Source organism: Protopterus annectens, chromosome 14.part0, assembly GCF_019279795.1.
Source record: "Protopterus annectens isolate FY-2018-M chromosome 14.part0, PAN1.0, whole genome shotgun sequence".
Lineage (NCBI taxonomy): Eukaryota > Metazoa > Chordata > Ceratodontiformes > Protopteridae > Protopterus > Protopterus annectens.
In genome coordinates, this window is record NC_056748.1 from 509,235,602 (window position 1) to 509,253,258 (window position 17,657).

Consider the following 17,657-nt stretch of genomic DNA (forward strand, 5'->3'; position numbering starts at 1 on the left):
GTATCACTGAAGGATCGCCAAACTGAAAAGCTTTGAGTTTAATCAACTAGGTAAAGCTTTGTTCTTTGAGAACTCATTAAGTAGTTGGCTTGCCTAAAACCCCATCATACCCAACATACTGTGTTCATTTGAGTACTTCTGGCTAGAAGGAGTTACCGGCTGTATGCAGAATGTGTGGTATTACCATCACAATTCATAGACAGCTTGTGTAAGAGACTGCCAAACTCTTCCAGTATGAAATGCAATGTAGCCAAATAGTCAAGTACCTATGTAATAATATTGCATGAAACAGGAAATGAATCTAAGTAATGAACATGTTGAGACTCATGCTGAGGTACTTAAACTGGCTGGGCAGGCAGGAGGACCCTAGAGCAGTTATCATGTTAAAAAGGCAGTAAAAATCAGTATGCAGAACACACAAATGCAGTGAAAGAGATGACTCGTATGTATCATTTTGTTTCTTTTGCCCAACGACAAAGTAAATGAAACTCCCTTGACTGAACTATTATAATGGAACAAAAATTAAAAACAGGAAACTTCACTGGCCAGCAGTTATACAAAATATTTTACACACAAGTGAAAATTCCCTTTGTAAAGGTTTAAATATAGACCGTCCCTTCTGTGAAAAGTTTAAGTATAGACTCACTTCCTGATTTCTCCATTCTTTATCATGACTTCAAAGCCTGGCAAAATTCCACAGGATGGCAACGGCTACTGAGCAAACGTCTTTAGACATACTAGAAGTAAATCAGAGAGAAGGGTGAAAAATCTAATCCCAGAGAAAGTATTCTGAACATTCCAGCCTGCTAAGAGTGAAAAGGATATTTAGAAGAAGAAATTGAACTGTACAAATAATCCTATAGTTCAATGGATGCAGAAGAAACCTTTGAAAGGGTGAGCTGGCCTTTCTTCTGATCTTCATTTAATATGCTTTCATAAATTGCTTTCATGCTTTCTCAATTCTGCTTGAAGTCATGTATGCAAATCACGCAGTCTCTGACATAATTATCATGACTGGTGCCTTTCCGGTGTAGTCAGCTGTCTTCTCTCTGATGTATAGATTGAGCACGAGGAAGCCAGTGCTAGATATTTTATGTAGAATGTAGGAATATGAATATATACCTTTTTCGATTTCTTCCTTTATTTATTTTTGATTAGATAGGTGATCTGGATGTATGTTTATTTTCAAACACAGCCCATAAAAGCAGAATGCTACAAAGAGAAAAGATAACACAGCCATCTAGCTCAGTGACACAGAGGGATTTAACCTGAACTGTAATCCTTCTGACCTAATGTCACTTAGTGGCTTGGATGCTGAAGTAGCCAGATAATGGAGGATGGGGTAAGTGGTTGATTGCAGCTGTTCCATCCTGGGGGAAGGTGATGGTGGTCCAACTCACTGCAGGCACCTGTTTGATAAAAAGTGTCTTGCAAGTAGCAGTACTCAGAATGCGCATTTGTCCTTGCCAACATACCTGTATGATAACCTTCATGTAGCATGTGCAGCAATATGCACTACCACAGGGGAATGTAGGGCATACCCTTGCATCTGTGAGCATGCTTGTAGTCACCAAGGGAAGGGGTTAGGGCTGTATAATACAAAACTCTTGATGAATGCCTGGATTATGGTTTATCATAAGCAAAGATTGCCTCACCTGGGTATGATGGGTCCAACTGATTTGTGATAGGGTCAATGGTTGGCAGGAATGAGGAGAAGGAAGCTTAAAAAGGCAACAAAAGTTGCAAAAGAGTGGGTTACACTATTAGGTGGCAGCAACTTTTTGAACCTTCTGTGAGTCTTGAGTAGGAGTAATTGTTTACTGTTGTTTCTGTGCTATGGGAAACTAAAAACTGAGGCTCCAGCACTGCAGAGCAGTTGAGTAACAGTGAAAGCTGGAACATTTGCTAAGAACTAAACAGCTTGCCTGACACATTTCAGAGCAAAAGGGGCAGAACATTCTTAACAATAAGGGTCCCAGTAGGTGTTAAATATATTTAATATCAAGTAACTGTACAACATGAGAGGCCCTTATGTGACCTTAAGCATATAGGAAAGGGATGAAAAGGTGGAAGAAGGAAATATCTGGGAACCAAATTCCTTAGCCACTACTCTCGTATGAGATTTGGAATGAATTAATGATTGTTCATGTACTGCACAAAAGAAAGCTATTTGTAAGGAAGGAATTAAAAAAAAAAAGACTCTGTTGCTGTAAATGGAAAGATGCCATACGAGCCTCACCTTGTATGCAGAATAGAAAATGCAAGAAGAAGAGGGCAGACAGATTATAAATCATTTGCAAGAGAATTAATTTACAATGTTGCTTTTAATCTTTTTTTCTTTAATTTATTGATATTTATAATGTGGAAATATTGTGTGTGTATATACTGTATATAGATAGATGCACATATAATAGTTTAGGATTGCACAATATATATTTTGTTTCAAGTAAACTAGTCCAGTATGTGCAATGTTGTCAGTATATTTTGAACATTTTGAACTTACAGAGATGTGAAGAAGTGCCTTGACAGTTGTATATCATACATTTTTTACCGACCACAAGAAAGCTGTACCATCTTGGAGCACATTTCCCTAATTTCAGACATGCCTACTTGATCTACATAATGCTGTTAACTCGTAAACGTGGCACAGCTACATATAGTAGTAAGAATGATGTGCCTCTCAGATCTTGACTTTGTTGCTATGTGCAAACCATAGTTTAATGTTTGCTGTTTGTGAATAGTTTAATAAATTGCCATAAGACCTGGAGAGCATATTTAGAAATGCTTAGTTGTTTTGATGATTTACATTTAAATTTAGGAGATGTGAGAAGTTTTTGTTAGTGAGGTTACATGCTCGGAAAATTAGGGGACTGATTTAATTCACAATACAGGCAGAAGACCAAGACACAAAGTCCCTTGAAATTAAAATCTCTTAGCACACTTAGGGCCTTTAGAAACAGTTCTGAAGCCTTACTAACTCAGCTTTTGGCTGTTTTTAAGAGGGGCTTAACTCCCTTTTATAAATTGTGTTTGCAAAGTTACAGATTTTATGTAGGAGAATACTGTAGTTTGCTTCTGACATTCCACTTCTGCACCATGGTTAGTAGCATTATTTACAATGAAAGAAACAATTTAGGTGATCAGCATTTTTGTTGCAGTTGCCCTTAACTTTGCTTCTTAGCCCTTTTTACATTGACAGAAAAAGGTCAGTAGAGCACTTACCGGTTAATAAATTGAAAACAAATAAGTAAAATGATAGCATAGTGGTAGCAAAAGTCTGAGCAAGAATGTTGCAGTTTCAGAGCTGGTCAACGCAACACAAGAGTAACCAAAAGCCTTGGTAAGGAACAACATGATTCAGGCTGGGGGTAGCAGGGTGGTGCACTGGTTAGCAGTGCTACTAATGAAAATGATGATTGAAAAAAGACCAGTCATTCTTCAAGTCTACCTAAGAGCAGTAACTAGTCATTTTCAGCCACCCCTGTCTTCTCCCATCCTCAGTTTAATCTGGCTAAGGCATCTATGAATCCCTCTGTAGAACTGTGTTCCACCCCTCCTGCAGCAGCTTCCCAGGTAAATATCATCTCTGTCGATAATCATTTTACCAGCTTAACCTTCGGTATTGTCTGCTTTGAAAATCATGTTTCTCTTTAAATTTAGATTTGCTTTTTATATATCAGTTAACTCAGTAATCATTTGCTTTATCTCTGACAGTAAAAGCAGATGCATAAACTCTCTGTTATGCTTTCACATTTACATTGCTCTAATGATGCCAAAAATCTTAAGACTGCTTCATAGGGTTTTGCCAGATTTGCTTAAACCTTTTCAAATACATGATCTAACCTCTTCCTGGAAAAAGGCTTCACCATTTGAAACAAAAATGGTGTAAACTAATGTGCTATTGTTGCTAAAGTGCTGCACTTTGCATTTGCTGCAAATATTCTTGGTAACACACATGTGGCTACTGTTACTCTGTTAGATGCATCCTGTCGTGCCTACTCACCCTATAGCTAGTTTTATCAGTTTAATTACTCAGGATTTTGAAGCATTATATATATTCCTAGTCACCCACCATGCACCCAGGCATACCACTTAAAGGAGAAACTACAATCTTCACAGATATTGCTTTCAAGCGTATTTATTATATGCGTACCATTCCTTTATGGAAGCAAAAGTACATCAACATCGGTAACCATGTGACATGCCTCCATAAGTGTGATGCAGGCTGCCCACTTAGATCTCTGAAATGTTTTCATCCCTGCTGGTTATCCTCAATATTTCCCACGGGAATAACTCCATCAGAATCTGATTCCTATTCTTCCCCTCTAAGATAAGTGGGCTGACCTCTGGTCATTAAATCCTGGCTTCCTGTGTCTAGAATGCCAGATGGATCCAGATCACCAGCATCCATAGACAGAAACCCAGATTCTGTCATAGTGGACCAGCCAAGGAAACTTAAATCTCTAATCTTTATTTTAAACTTTAATTGGAAAGAAACTCAGGAACTGGATGAATTAATATGCTGACTTCACTTAATCTAGCACACAAAATACACCAGTGAAACCCGACCAGTTCCAAACAAAATGCAAAAATAGATTCACTGGAGAAAGATCGGTGTCAGGTTCCACAAAGTCACACCAAAGCTGTGTCAAAAATCACACTTTCTTTAATATAAACTTCAGGTTCAGCGCTTTCATCTACAAGCAGTAGACTTCATCAGAACACCTTGTCCTAATACATTGCTGTTTAAATAGTAACTACCTGATGAAACTACCTGATGTAACTATCTGATGAAGTCTACTGCTTGAAAGCGCTCAACCTGAAGTTTATATTAAAGAAAGTGTGATTTTTGACCCAGCTTTGGTGTGAATTTGTGGGGCTTGAAACCTCTCTTTCACCAGTGAATCTATTTTTCCATTTTGTTTCACTTAATCGAGTACTAATTTAGTTCATAGTACCCTGTGTAAAATATTTTCAGCAAGCATCAAGTCCTTGCATCCCATAGTTACCAAATAACCATTCAGCTCTGAAAACTTATTTGTAACTGGTTTACTAAAATCTGCATTTCAGCATCACCTTTTGAACCTCAGTTATGTTGTTGAACAGAAAGCACCCTTTCCCTTGTGGAGTTTTATTCCTTACTCTGTGAGTCATAACTTTAATTCTCATTATCAAGTCTTGAGTCTGATGCTGCTCTAAATGCAGTTGCCATGGTGTTATTGATACTGAGTGCATTATGGAAGATACAGGATGACATCACTGTTTGTTTTTATGCCAAGTTTGTAGATTCCCCATTTTCTTTCATTTTTGAAATAAAATCATATAGATGTCATTAAGAGATAGGTATTTTAATTGTTTATTTGCACTCATGTTTAGCATTGAGCCTCTGGGAAGGACACTCATTTCCTTGTATAAGTATATATATATATATATATATATATATATATATATATCTGCTGTATTTGGTTTAGGATTATTTCTTAGCATGGATTGCTTTCTAGCTTTTATTTTAGGCAGGAATGTGCAGTTTATGGAGCTAGCATCATCGTGTTTCAATTCTGTTGTTGTATCTTTTGGCTTTTTTCCCGGTTAGGGGTCGCCATAGCGGAACTCCTGTCCGCTAATGATTGGCAGTAGATTTTTACGTACCTAGTTGCCAGCACTGATGCACAACCTTCAATGAAGGTACGCCCATTCACGCATGTCTCCACACAGAAGACACTTTAGCTGAGAATCGAACAGGACAACGTCTTACTGTGAGGCGACAACGCTACCGCAGCACCACCACTGCAGCCTTCCATAATTATAGCTCTGATGTTCCCTTTGTTTTTATGCTTAGTTTTCCTGTCCACTTGCTAATATATTATTTAGATATAATGTCAATTACTTTTGCTTTCATTTAGTGTGATTTCACAGTTGTATTTATTGTGATCCTTACTGTTTATTTCTAATTGTTCCCAGATAGATACTCTGTTATATCTGAGATCCTTTCATTATCTCTGCTTTAATGTACCAGGTCTGCAGATGCTCCTTTTCAAATGGGATAGTACTAGCACTTTAAAAGCTGCTTATCCATAAACGCGGCCCCAGTAAATGTGTTCAACTTATTTACTGAGCTTTGTTATCAGGATAAATCTATCATTAGACATATTGCCCTTTATCAGGAGACCCAGGAAGAGAACTCCAATTATTTTGATGTTGGTAGAACAAACTGCATTAGTAGGAGCATATTACAGCACACATGCTTCTGATAAACTAAACTGATGTTTCCTTGTTTTTTTGCATTTTAGTAATTAAGTTAACTTTCACTAGCAAACTCTACAGTGAGGAGGTAGTGGGAAGAAGTCTTTAAGAACCATAAGAAAGCATAAGTTGAAAATATATTAACATTATCATTTATGCAGCAGCTACACAGGCATGTCTTCAGGTATTCTATTCATCTGCTTTTACTGTATTTGTGTTTCTTCCTACTTTATTACTAGTGGCATTGACTACAACTCTGACCTGAGATATATATAACAATAAGTATCCTTCTCTGTGCATTTAAAGAGTTTTTTGATTGTATCTGCTTTATTTTCTGGAAAAAAAAACAAAATAAATACTTGTTTCCTGCCTTTCTAAGCTAGTATAGTCCAGTTTTCAGGTTAAGTGCTGAATTCCAGGCTGTGTTACAAATCTGCATTTGCCCATAGCTTACTTGGATAGAAGGAAGTTTTTCTGTTCACCTGTGAGAGAGGGGAGCTTTGAGCAGCCTATCTGTCCCTGGAGGAGTAGTTTCAGCCCAGAAATTAGTAGTTTATTAGCCATTTTGGGCTAATTTCTATCTCTTTCATTTCCCTGCTATAAATACCGCATTTGCCTGGTTTTGCACGCCAGACAGCGCCGGTAGCTAGGGTATAACTATTCCCGGCTCCACAAAGTCTCCTCTTCAATGTTTCTCTTGGAACTAGACAAACTTTCAACTTAAGCCATTCATTTCTCAGCCCAGCACTTGCTCAAAACTCATAGCAAGCACTTATAAATCCTAGCACTAGACCCTCCTATACTGTACAGAAGGACAAGGCTGTCTATTCAACCTTACCAGCCATTCAGTAAAACAGTTCACTGTACCTATCCAGGCACGTCCAAAGGGCAGTTTCAGGCGTACTCTCCAGTCCAACTGGTGAATATGAGCATTTTGAGGCAATGTTACAACTGCCTCATGTACACAGACAACCCTCTCCTCCTACCACCAAACACTAATACATGTGAGAGATGCAATTATACAGCCAAACTGGAGGCTAAGCTCTCTCAACCCAAGGCTGAATCAGACAGTCAAGAGGAGAAGGGAAATACTTGCATCACACCACCAGTCTCACATAGACCCATTAAACCAGCACCGGCAAAAAACACACATAAATACATGAAAACATACTCGGGGGCTCTAAATAAAGATCTGCAAAAGCAAGAGAAACCTCCAAAGCAGACATCCAAGCAACCTCCAACCCCAACACAAATCATGAAACACATACTTCACAAAACCAGTGTGCCATGCAATCATAGCCCTTAAGGCAAAATAACATACCCAACATACTAGTAATAGGTGACTCTATAGTCAGGCACACTGATGTCCCACTTACCAGGCTGAATAAAGAGAAGGTTACTGTTAGCTGCCTGTCGGGTGCCAGGATCTGCTACATAACACAAGTACTCAGGTCACTCCAGAACAAGTACAAATATGACTCTGTCATTGTCCATGTTGGTGTGAATGACCTGAGCCGTACCCCCCTGGACTACATGAAAAGAGACTCTCTGATCTTGTAGCCCAGGCCGGTATGACCCTGATCCTGAGTAGCATCCTACCCTCACCAAGAATGATACCACAGTATAAAGAAAATCAATTTCAACAATTGGCTAAGTTTCTGGTTTCATTCAAAGGGGATCCAGTGTCTGTTGCCTGGGATGACATGCTCGACAAGTCACGCTGCTTCTCTAGAGACGGCTTGCACCTGTCACCCTTAGGCTTTCGAATACTGGTCAAGGCTCTTGCCACCCCCATAGTGCCTTTTTTTAGGCAAGGCTCAAAAGACAAACCCACCACCATAAATAGCGCAAGTAACAAAAAACTGAGGGTAATGCTACTCAATGCCAGAAGTCTAAACCTCAAAATGCACGCACTCGAGGCACTCCTCACTATGGAGAAAATCAATATATGTGCAGTAAGAGAAACCTGGTTTAAGGCTCCAGAGAGCACCCCAGCACTACCAGGCTACAACTCATACCATACATTTTGGCCACAGAACCCGGACCGAATTACAAAAGGTGGGGACGTATCCATATTCATCAAGGATACCCACACCTCCAGGTTAGTGGCACAGCATGATGCTTCAGAGATCATCCACGTGCAACTAACAATGGGCAAAACTGCAATTCAAATTGTAGCTTGCTACAGATCACCCACCATGTCCCAGGACCCCCATTCCGCATTTCTGGAAACACTGGGAAATATAAAGATCCTACCAAACACCTAATAGAATAAAAATGAAAATGCTACCATTCAAAGGTTCCAGCCGAAAAACCAGGAATATATGAAGAAACAGCCAGATGGAAACCACCACGATGTAAAAATAAAGTTGATTTATTGTATAACAAGCGCTTTCACGTGCATCGAAGGCACGCTTCCTCAGGTTTATACAACTTTACTTCATTAAACAGCTTTTATATACTACTAAATCATCCATCAATTAACTTTAATTCAATCAATCAATAAAGGCATTTATCAATTGGGTTGCCAAAATAAATACAATGAGTGAAGCAGTTTAAAAACAAAAGTGGTTAGAAGAAATAAGATAAAAATATGCATTTAGTTCCTTAAAGCATTAAGCAGTATTATCAAATTATAATCTTGCATATATTTGTATCGTGATGTTCTAAAAAACTCATAGAACATTTTAAGAAAGTAGGCATAAAAATAAACATAAAAATACATAAAATAAAATAATACAAAACACCCTAATATTGAGTGATTTCAATTACCCAAACATTAATTGGGAGAACTATTCAAGTACTAACTCCCTTGCCCAGCATTTTCTAGAATTTATAAATTCAAACGCCCTGGATCAACTGGTCAACACTCCCACCAGAGGTGACATCATATTGGACCTGGTCATCACCAACATGGGTGACCGGTGCTCCACACCGGAGGTCAACCCCTCACTGGTTAGATCTGACCATAAACAAATCACTTTGGATATCCACATTCCACCCCCACCCCCGGACAAGGAAACCACAGTGAAAAACTTTTCAAAAGTAAACTTCACGTTATTTAAGACTGAGGTGTAAAGTTTCAAAGCCCTCATGCTAAAGGATAATATTGTTCAAGCTGCAAAATCCTTTACTAATGCATGGATCGTGCTATCCCAAGCAAAACCAAGACTCACTCCTCTAAGAAAAGGAAACCAGTCTGGTGGACTCCTGCCATAAACAAGCTATACAATAGAAGGAGGAAACTAGTACAGAAAAGAGTAAAATATCAAGAAGGGAAGACTTCCCTGATCAGTATCCGCAAGAAACTACGATCCCTCAAAAAATCATCCAAGGCGAGTTTCGAAAGCAAAATTGCCAAGGACTCCAAAGATAACCACAAGGCATTCCTTAGCTATGTCAAGAATCTAAGTGCCAATGCTCAGATCTGCTTGGAGTTAGTGCAGAATGGTACAAAATACACTGAACCGACCAATATTGCCAACATCCTGGCAGACAGGTTCAGCGCAAACTTCACCCCCCTCTCACCCCTAAAAGGCCCCATAACCACACCAGAAGAATGTTGAGCTCCTGAAATCACAGACACTCAGGTTAAAACAGCCCTCTCCAAAGCCAAAAACATAGCATCAATGGGACCGGACGGTGTCCCAGACTACGTCCTACATGAGCTCAAAGACGAACTAACCCCTCACCTAACCACACTGTTCAAACTCAGCCTCTCCACAGGTTATGTACCCACAGAGTGGCACACAGCAATGGTTATTCCACTCCACAAAGGTGGAGCCACAACAGACCCCGGGAACTATCACCCTGTAAGCCTGACTAGCTTGGTCTGCAAGGCTGTGGAGCACATCATCATGGAACTCATTAACAGAGACATTGGAAACCTCAAAACACTGGACCCTACCCAGTTTGGCTTTGTTAAGGGCAGATCATGCCTCATAAACCTGGTGGACTTCGAGACAGTTACCAAGGCTATAGATGAGGGAAAGGTGGTACACACAGCCTAACTAGACCTTGCAAAGGCAAGACAAGCTCATCAACCTGAACATAAACCCCTACGTCACAAGATGGGTTGCCAACTGGTTCACGGACAGAACCCACATGGTAAGAGTTGCGGGAGCTAGGTCTGACTCTAAACCAGTTACAAGTGGCGTTCCTCAGGGCTCAGTCCTAGGAGACCACCTGTTCGGCATTTACCTCTCAGAGGTACAGGCAAGCACAGGAGGACTATGGCTGACCAAGTTCACAGATGACTGCAAACTAGAGGCTATAATTGACTCTCCGGCTGACACAGACATCCTCCAAAAGAGTCTCACTGAGACGGACACATGTTTGCAGGTGTCAAAATCATGACCCCAAGCTAAATGCCAAAAAGTGCATAGTCATCCCCTTTGGAAAAAACAAAGTACCCACAAACTACCACATAGGTGGTAGTCCCCTAAATACAGAAGACATAATAAGGGATCTGGGGACTCAAGTAGATAGTAAACTCTCCTTTGATAATCACATTTCCAAAGTGGTTAGAAAATCCTTCTACCGGCACACCTTATCACAAAAGGGTTCGCATCCAGATCAAAAGAGATCATTGTGCCCCTCTACTCATCAGACCCATCATCGTACAATGCCCCATTTGGGATGTATCTTACAAGACACCTGCAACAGCTGGAAAGACCACAGAAGTACTTCACCAAAAGGATTACTGGCCTCAAGCAGATGCCCTATGCAGCTCGACTGAAAAAACTCCAGCTGTACTCGGTTGCCTACCACCTAATCAGAGGTAATCTCTGCCTGACATACAAGGCCATGTCCAACCCAGAACTGATGGACATGCTCCACCTAAAGAAAAGCTTATCCCTTTGAGCCACATGTTCTAGGGATCTAAACCTCACCACAACAATAAATAGGACGTGCTGGAGGGATAGATTCCTGTCCCAGAGACTTCCCATGCTTTGGAACAAGATTCCAATCTACATTAAGCAGAGCGCCTCGCTAACACTCTTCAAGAGAAACCTTGATGAGTGGATGGGAAACAGAAAGTTTACCCCGGGGATCACTTCAGTAGCTCTGCTGGACAGAGGTACAGGGAAATAATCAAAGGTGGCGGTGAAAGCCAACACATTCTGGCTAGGCTTATAAATGCCTTCGGGCAGATAGCCTAGTACCTACCTATGAACCTATAAATAAAAATATACAAATCTTCAAAGTGGTATATGTTGATATATATATATACACACACACACACACACACACACACACACACACACACACACACGCATGTGCAGGTCACTGATCACTGATCGCAGATTGTTTTGTTGATTGACAGGGCAGAACAGAGGTAAACCAATAAGTATATTACATATAAAGATTTGGCAGTCTAGGGTTAAATACTGTTGCAGATCTTGTCCGTTTGGATACATAATGATTAACCTTTGTGAATGACTGAAATCATGCCAGTCATGGGAAAATCTTGCATCACTCATGGCTGGATGATGACTAGTACAGTAGTAAATACTGAAAACCTACAGTTATTTATTACACACACACTGCTTGTGAAAATAGTACTGAAAGCAGGCCATTTGACTGTATAAGCATCTTTTTTAGGGGATGTAAATGACAATTACCCCTTTAAAAATTGTTTATCTGAGATGAGAACTTAAAATGAACTTGTCGCCACATACCTCTCAACTTCTTAGTGCAAGAAATCTGCACAAAGACTGACAAAATGGGGGAAAAAAGGTCCAAAAATAGGGACAGATTTTAAATATTACACTTAGAAACTTAGAAAGTTACTAGAGTAATGGGGCTTGTGTTAACAAACATTTTCTAAAGGATTTGAAGTCTGAAATTCAAACGCATGTCATTATTTAGTGACTTAAGTCCTCATATAAACCCAGTGATTTGTCAGAAAACCACACATTTTATGAGGAATAGACCAAAAATATGAGTCAAATCTATGCAGTCTGCGAAAATCTGAACAGTTGAGAAGTATGCCACTATAGTGAAAGACCAGAGAAAAGTTCCAAAATGGTCATTTTCATGATATTAACATCTTTAATGTTTGCCTTTTCATTAGCCTCATTCCTAAGTTTTTGTTTCCTTCTGCCATTAAAAATGAAGAAACAAAAAAAACTATGTCGATGCAATTACTGCCCCCACTGGCAGTTGCACAAATTCAACAGATTTGTTACACGTGTGTATAGTATTTGACCGACTGTCACCTTTGAATGATTTTAGCAGAAGAGGGTATCTATAATAAAAGGTATTGCTATCCAATAGACTCATGTAAAAAAGAAAGTCAACTAATATCTTTAAGACAAATCCACTGTATAATACTGATACTCATTCCCTGGGTGACAGTCATGGGTAAATCAGCAAGACCACTAGATGTGGCAGTCGTTATCACTGTAGTAGCCCTGCTTTTTCAATGAATCTTCTCTCCCTTCCTCTCCATCCCATTAAAGTGAAGTCACACCAGAACTGTGCACTAGTGATAACTGCAGTAAACATTAACATTTTCAGTAACTCATAACCCGTTGCTATTTATTAATTCATTTTAAATACCTCTGTTATCAAACTGAATGTGTAGTAGTTTGGAAAAAGATTTCAGATAAGGATAAGGAACCTAATCAAGTTCCTCTTCTTTATAAAGCTGGTTAGTGGCACTTCCTGCAAGAGCTTCCAAGACTGAGCACACAGGTGATGGAGAAAATACTGAAAACCTACATTGTTATATTTTTTCATGCTTTTCGTGCTGGTAGAGTTGAAAACGTGGAACCAGTACTACCCTACCCTTAATTGCAAAAGTACAAATAAAATTATTTGAAAGAACTCCCAAACACAACTAGGTGGCACAGTGATGCAGTAGTTAACATAGCTGACTTTCCTTGCCTGGTACCTACCATGTGGCGGATATGTATTGCCCATATTTGCATGTAGGTTTTAGCAGTGGTCTCCAGTTTCCATCCACATCTCGAAATATGCTGATAGGTGAGTTGATAGGGATCCCTACAAATTCACCTATAGACAATCTCTCAGTTGATCGAGTTTTCAGAAACTCGAAATTCATATCGGTGAAATAATATGAGCAAATTTACGAAAACTTGAAGATTTTGAATGGTGATCACGGTCACATTATAGATCCAGGTCCAACCTGTATACATATGCCAGTAAATAAAACCATCTACCAAGTGATTTTGTATTATTGTATTTTTACTATTGTGCAATCATCCATCAGTTAAACATTTATTCTTGTCTGCTAACTGTTCATTGTTAATTCAATAGATAGAATACTGGACATTTTGCTTAATCATAAACCAAAATCTTAAAGTAAAGGGAACATTTGGATAAAACAACTTAGTTAATATTTTTTCTTTTCATTTTGGAGGGGAAAAAAGTGTAAACCAGTACATGTTTGCAGGGCCCTAATCACATATGCTTGCCTCCAACCTCCTCTGCTTCAGATATGATTTAAATATCTAATTCAGCTTTAACCCTTAGAGTTTAATTCTTACATCTGTAACCAAAATATATGCACTGAATACAAAAATCACTGATTTCTTAGATTATATACTGCATATCTTCTGTCTTAATAACATCTACACATGGTAATGTACAGTTTGCAAGACCTTATATCCTGTTGAATAATTCTTTTTTTTTTTTTTTCAATAATCATTTTTTATTATTTTTCACAACCATATTACAAATTCACACATTATATACAATATATACAGCCTACAGTAGTTATAATCATTAAACTTCCTCAATTGAAAATTTCTATTCAGCACTGGTGTGATGCTTATCTGGTAACAAGCATTTATGGCTCAAGAAAATTCATTTTAGAGCTATGATATTAAGGCAAGTTGGCCTTATTTCATCAAATTCTATTCAAAGAAGACTTTTAAGCATTTTGAGCTGACAATATTTCCAAGAGTTGCTATGTTTATGATTTATTTCTGGGTAATAAACCATATTCTGTTACGTAGCCTTTTCAGTTAATATTTAATAAATGTGTATAGAATGCATATGTATGATTATTTCTGCTAAAACTGTAATAGACATGTCTGAAGCAAAAAAGGAGCATCTATACCTGTATAACAGAGAGTAAGAGAGAGAATGGCTGAGCACTTTGGCAGCCCAGTGAAATGGGGTAACATCTTAAGAGAGACAGTTAGCTGCCTCACTATGGAAGCTAATTGTGCCAAAGATGTCATTCATAAAAACTATTTCTGTATTGCCATTTCTGTGGGATTGGGGTGGGTTAGGTACTAGAGCCACTGATAAGATATGAGTGGGTGCATAGGTCCATAGTTGGAGCCATATTCATACCTCTCAACTCTCCAGATTTTCAAGGACTGTCCAGGTGTTTGCCTCATGTTTTTATAGGTTTGTAGACATGTACTAGGCTAATGGGCCAGGAGCTTTTACATGCCTAGCCCATAGGATTACCCTGACATCGTGCCACCTGACCTTAGTTCCCAGTGCCTCTGTCGAGTACAACCACTGGAGTGATCCCTGGGGTCAATTTTCTATTTTCCATCCACTCATCAAGATTCATCTTGAAAAGGGCCAGTGAGGTACTCTTTTGACATGTATGGGAAGTCTATTCCATAGAATGGGCAGTCTCTGGGTTATGAACTTGTCCCTTCAGCTTGTTCTGTTGATTGTGGTAATGAGGTTGAGGTCTCTGGAGCTTGTGGTGTGGAGGGATTGGGATTTCTTTAGATGTAGCATTTCTAACAGAGCTGGGTCAGACATGCCTTTGTAAGTCAAGCAGAGATCACCTCTAAGTAGGCGATATGAGATAGAGAATAGTTGGAGTTTTTTCGAGTCTGTCCATATAAGACAAGTGTCTAAGGCATAGTATCCTCTTTGCGATGTTCTTTTGTGGCCTCTCCAGGTGTCTAGTGAGGTACATACCAAATGGGGCATTGCAGTCGATGATTGGCCTAATGAGGGAAGAGTAGTGGGAGACAATGACCTCTTTCTTCCTTTATGCAAAACCCTTAGTAATGAGATGTGCCGTATAGAAGGGCTTTCTGACCACAGTGTCAATGTGGTGGTCAAAAGAGATGTTGCTGTCAACCTGTGTTCCCAGATCTCTTATAACACCTTCTGTGTTCAGTGGACTACCATCAATGTGGTAATTCATGGGAACTGGGTTTTTCCCAAAGGGGATGACGACACATTTTTTGGATTGAGCTTAAGGCCATGGTTCTGACACCAGTCATTGGTCTCAGTGAGGCCTTTCTGTAGGATGTCAACATCACTTGGGGAGTTAATATCTCCCAACTTGCAATCGTCTATGAACTTTGTCAGCCAGTCCCTGTATGTTGGCCTGGACTTCAGAGTAGCAGATACCAAACAGGAGAGGACCCAGGACCGAACCCTGTGGGACTCCACTCATTACTGGTTGGCAGTCTGACTTGGAGTCAGCTACTTTCACACTGTACGTTCTATCTGTGAGCCAGTTTACAACCCACCTAGTGATATAGGGGCTGATGCGTAGCTTAGTGAGTTTTGCTATGATTCCTGAGTGGGGAATGGTAACAAACGCCTTGGCCAGATCAAGGTAGGCTGTATGAACCACCTTGCCTTCATCCATAGCTCTGGTGACTGACTCGAAGAAGTCGACCAAGTTGAGCAGACATGATCTACCTTTCACAAAACCAAACTGTGTGGGATCCAGAGTTTGGAGATTCCCTATATTCTTGTTTATTAGATCCATAATGATGCGTTCCATAGCTTTACATGTCAGACTCATCAGGCAAATGGGGCGATAGTTCCCAGGGTCTGTAGTCGCTTCTCCTTTGTGGAGAGGGATGACTGTAGCAGTGTGTCATTCAGTAGGGACAAAGCCTGAGGTGAGGCTGTGATTGAACAGGGTACACAGGTGAGGTACCAGTTCACAATGTAGTTCATGTAGGACACAGCCAGGGATATTGTCAGGTCCCATAGAAGCTGTATTCTTGGCCTTGGACAGTGCTGTCTTAACCTGTGCAGCAGTAATACTGGGTGTCTGGCAGTCTACTGGTATTGTGATTGGTCCATTGGGAGAGAGGGGTCAAGTTGGCACTGAATCTGTCGGCTAGTATATTGGCAATATCTGTTGGCTCTGTATACGAGGTACCATTGTGCAGTAGCTCAGAGCAAATCTGGGTATTGCTGTGGAAATTCTTTACATAACTATAGAAGGCCTTGCAGTTGTCTTTACTATCTGCCGCAATTCTGTTTTCATAGCTAGCTTTGTAGGATTTGATGAGGGATCTCAACTTTTTGTTGAGGCTGATAAGGGAGTTTTTCCAGTCTTGGGACTTCACCTTATTCTGCATCAGTTTCCTCCTTCTGTTGTAGAGTTTGTTTATGGCAGGGGACCTCCAGATTAGCTTCCTTTTTTTGGAGGAGAATGTCTTGGTTCTGTTGGGTATGGTGAGATCCATGCATTTGAGTACGTGTTTGTACAGTGCATTGGTGTATGATTTGGCGGTCATGCAACTATTCTCCATTTGCATAGGTGCCGTGAAGTTAGCCACCTCTGTTTTTAGGAGCCCAAAGTTAGCTTTGGAGAAGTTCTTCATGGTGGTTACCTTTGTTGGGGGGTGGGAGGGATGTGGAGTTCCAAGGTGATTAGTTTGTGGTCAGATCTAACCATGGAGGATTTGACTATTGGTGTAGAGCAGCGGTCACCCATGTTAGTAATGACCAGGTTAAGGATGTTGCTACCTCTAGTGGAGGTAAGAACAAGCTGGTCCAGGGCATTGGAATTACTGAATTCCAGGAAACGTTGGGCAAGTGTATTGGTACATGAGTAGTTTTCCTACTTTAATGAAGGGGTAGTTGAAGTTGCCCAGTATGAGAGTATTAGGTTGGACCTTAATATTCTCCAAGGTGCTTAGGAACATGGAGTGGGAGTCTTGGGACATGGTTGGGGACCTATAGCAGGCTATGACCTGAATAGCTGTCTTGCCCAATGTTAGCTGCATCTGAAGTATCTCTGATGTGTTATGTTGGACTACCACTCTGGAGGCATGCATATCCTTTATGAATATGGAAACACCACTGCCTTTGGAGCTTTGGTCCAAGTCCTAGGGCCAAAAGGTGAGGAATCAGTTATAGCCTGGTAGTGTAGGGGTGCTTTCTGCTGCCTTGAATCAGATCTCTGTTAAAAGACAAATGTCGATGTTCTCCATTTTAAGGAGTGCTTTGAGCGAGTGCGTTTTGAGATTTAGACTTCTAGTGTTGAGCAGCATGATCCTCAGACTGCATTTGTTTGTAGCTGTTATGGTGGTAATTTGGTCTTTGGAACACTGCCTAAAAAGGCACTGTAGGGGCGGCAGGAGCCTTGGCCAGTATCCGGAACCCCAGGGGTAACAGATGCAGGCCATCTCTGGCAAAGCATCGAAGTCTTTCAATCA

The 17,657-nt window shown here is 40.1% G+C and overlaps 1 protein-coding gene across 1 annotated transcript in view; it reads left to right on the forward strand.

The window, feature by feature from the left end:
* The first annotated feature begins 748 nt into the window (after positions 1–748).
* Positions 749–17,657, forward strand: part of LOC122788694 (prominin-1-A-like) — an 899,670-nt gene continuing 882,761 nt past the window's right edge. The window contains exon 1 of the mRNA XM_044055589.1: positions 749–894. The gene's annotated coding sequence lies outside the window, so the exon portion shown is untranslated. The remainder of the gene's footprint in view (positions 895–17,657) is intronic.